Source organism: Balaenoptera musculus, chromosome 11, assembly GCF_009873245.2.
Source record: "Balaenoptera musculus isolate JJ_BM4_2016_0621 chromosome 11, mBalMus1.pri.v3, whole genome shotgun sequence".
NCBI classification, from domain to species: Eukaryota; Metazoa; Chordata; class Mammalia; order Artiodactyla; family Balaenopteridae; genus Balaenoptera; species Balaenoptera musculus.
The window spans coordinates 22,174,256-22,177,805 of record NC_045795.1 but is presented as its reverse complement, the minus strand read 5'-3'; the positions used below and the strand labels follow the sequence as shown (position 1 = coordinate 22,177,805).

At 38.4% G+C, this 3,550-nt stretch overlaps 1 non-coding gene across 1 annotated transcript; it reads left to right on the top strand.

Moving 5' to 3' along the window:
• The first annotated feature begins 1,522 nt into the window (after positions 1–1,522).
• On the top strand, positions 1,523–1,594 carry TRNAA-AGC. The gene has a single exon. It is a non-coding gene; the product is annotated as a tRNA-Ala (tRNA).
• The last annotated feature ends 1,956 nt before the right edge of the window (positions 1,595–3,550 follow it).

Sequence of the window (3,550 nt, the reverse complement as noted above, 5' to 3'; positions counted from 1 at the left end):
GATGAAAACAGAAATCCAAAAGTCAAGGCCTATTTGAAAAAGAGTTCAGGGAACCCTGAGTAGAGATTGGTAGGGGAGAGAATCTTTGTTAATGTCTTCCTTAATAATGAGTGATCTTTGCATTTCTGGAATAAACCCCACTTGGATATTCTGTATTATGTGAAATTAGACTATAGTTTTCATTTTCTGTGTGAACTTAAAAAGTTTGTGATGAACGCTATACTCACTTTATAAAATGAATTGGAAGGGCTCCTTTTTCTGTGCTTTGAAAATTTAAGTTGCATCATGATTCTCTGATATTTAGCAGTTCGGTAAAATTTCTTTGTGAAAGTATTTGTGCTTGGTGCCCTTTTGGGGGACATACTTATTCAACTGTTTTTCTATTTTTCTATAGTAATGGTCTGTTTAGACTTTCTGTCTCTACAAGAAGTAATTTGGGTATAATGCATTTATAAAATACACTTCATCTAAAGTTTTTAAATCATTTGCTGAGTTGTGTCTTATGATTTTTAAAAGGTTTTTCTGTTTTGATCGTTATTTTCTCCTGTCAGTTCTAATTTTGTGTATTTGCACTTATTTTCACTCTTCTTGATTAGGATGGTTAGAGGTTTGTCTATTTTGTTGACTTTTCAAATAACCAGCTTTTTTCTTTATTAGTTGTACTTCTAAAAAACTCATTTTCTGAGTTTGTCTTTATCAACCCTTCCTTCTTCATTCTTTTTTGGCTTATTTTGTTCATTTTCTAACATCTTGAACTGAGTGTTTGATTCGTTATTTGTCATTTCATTAACGTCCTTTTCATCTCTGATTGGAGAAGTATTATTTACCGCATTACCTTATTATGTCTTTTGCCCATATAAGCCACTTCTCCAATCTTATCTGAGGCTCTGTCGGTTTGTGGGGCTGAAAGCGAGAGGCTCAGAGCCTCAGAGAAGGATGTGGTTAGTGAACCAGTCCCACCGTGCGGAAGGCTTTACAAAGGGTGAATGTGCATCACAGGTGTAGCCTTCTTAATGACCTTCAATTCCACCCCCAAGGGGGGCGCGATCATAGCCCATGCGCCCTCTCTCCTCGGCGACCAAAACAAGCAGCTCTCCATTTGTCCTACTGTCTTCTCTCCCCTCTGGAGCTCACATGGTCTCTATTTTTGCATCCCCCGCATTATACTTTGTGGCTTACTGGCAGCCCTTTCAAGCGGCAAGGAAAGAGGAAAGGAGGGAGTGAAAAAAGGAGAGAAAATATTTCATCCCGTGGTCTTCTAGAGGCGTCAAGGAAGTGACTCCAGACTGATTGGAGCGAAAAGGTCCCAGGACCACCAATAAGGGCTTTCTGTCTAGAATGCAACTTACTCTTCTTTTAGCAAAGCATGTCATAGGACCTAGATTTAGGTTCCAAATTTAAGATTTCGGAAATAAGCGAAATTAGGCAGATTGGACTTTAGCTTGATATTAATTCTTGTAAAACCTACTCAAAATGGCTATTTTCTGTTTTGAATATATTCCCGAGGGCACAGTTTGAGGGAGGGGGTGTAGCTCAGTGGTAGAGCGCGTGCTTAGCATGCACGAGGCCCCGGGTTCAATCCCCGGCACCTCCACTTTTGAAAGTTGTTCTTGTCTCTTTCCCCATTTTACTTTTTTTCCCTGCTCAAAAAGAAAGTAAACCGATTTCAGGACTATTTGCTATGAGTATTGGCGCTGCCCTGTTACTACTTCTCGGGTTTGGCAACACCCAGGGTGGCTGCGAAAGGAGGAAAAGATGGAACGAGAAGACAAAGCGTGGGCTCATTCAGCAGCTCGAGATTCCGGAACAAAAAGCACGTCACAGTATTATTAATAAAGCAGGAAAGAAGAGATAAGGATGGGAAAATTTAACAAAGGAAACACATGGTCGCAAGCCAATTTTTCTTAGTTTCTTTTGTTTTCTGAGCCGTTTTGGCCATGATCAGACTGCAGGTTGAGCAAGAAGAGAGCGTTCCAAAATGGGAAATCGAGAAATTTATTTTCATCAGTGGATGTGGAGAAGTCACACTTAGGCAGCAATAGCTCCATTGGGAATACATTGAGCAATACCTTGGGCTGAAGGTTTCAGAAGTCACAGATTAATTTCCAGTTTTGTTCTGTCTTTACTCTTACCCGAGAATAGGATTTAACTGGATAATTTAGATGATATACAGAAGTAATTTTATATGAGATTGTTGCACCCTCTATCGGAAAGGAATTTTCCAGACCCAGGGTCAGTGTGGTCCTTGAGCCAAAGGAGTTAGTGGTACCTGAGAGCTTGTTAGAAATGCAGGATGTCAGTTCCACCCCAGACTTACTGAACTAGAATCAGCATTTCGACAGGATCCCCAAGTGTGTCCTTTGCACGTGAAAGTTTGAGAATTACTGGTTTGAGTGCTGTGACGTGGATTTAAAGGGTATATATTATAAATATATGGCTGTATTATAATTGTTTGCAACTTCCTACTCTAATGTAGAAAAAACAATTGCAAAAAATGTATTTCTATTGTTGAACAATTTTTGTATTCTAATAATTGACACTGTTTCCCCCTCTCATGGTAATATGATATTTATTAATATTAATTTTTTGAATCAATATACATAATTGAATTAGATGTGAAGTTTCTTTTTAATAAAAGTTTTGCAAGTTTTGCAATCAAGACGATGCTAACTTCCAGTATAAACTAGGAAGTTTGTATCTTTGTTTCTGCTCGGCAACATCTTAAATAGGATAAGATCTTTCTCAAGTTAAAATGCCTTCACTTTGGAATTTACCTCTTCAAAGGAAGAATAAGAGCTAGCACTCAGGAGCCAGATTTTCTTTAATAGGAGTAATAGGTCATTTTCGGTTCTGTTGACATATTTTTCTCTCTTGTTTTCAAAGTACAATTTTACAATGTCTTTTTGCCACTTGTATCTACTGTGTCAGGAGAAATGTATTCACATGCTCCAACAATAGGAATTCATCAAGTTGCAAAAGGCAAATAGACTAAACTTGAAAAAGAATATCATGAATTCTTACCATTGCTTTTATGTATTATATTAGGGCTCAGGTCCAAATGGAAATTTTTTTTCCCTTCCAACCATAGACTTCTCCAAGGAAGTTCACCTCTGAAATTTAAGGGAGAAGAGGATAGAGTGGAAAAGCCAGGAACTTAGTATGAGAAAACCATAGGAAATATAGAGTGGAAATTTCAAAAAAATTATATGCCAATAAAAGCAACATATGACAAATGGAGGTACTTCTTTGAAGGCTAGCTGTGTCTAACTTTGGCCCAGGACAAAAAGGGCTCATTTTAAAGTACGTTGTAGATGAATTCTGGAAATTCAACTATGTTTTATTTGGGGGCTCTATCCTTCAACAAGCTTTTGTTTAGCTTTCTTTGGGGAGGAATTAAAGATTAAGGACCTCTGAGAGGAAAGGGGAGGTGGCCATGTGTGTGACACCCTCTGTGAATGTGTGAGAGGTCACAGTTGGGCAGGACCATTGGCTGCATAGGAATATGGAAGCAGACAATATCCACTAGGCCATGCAGTCACTCTGACTCAAA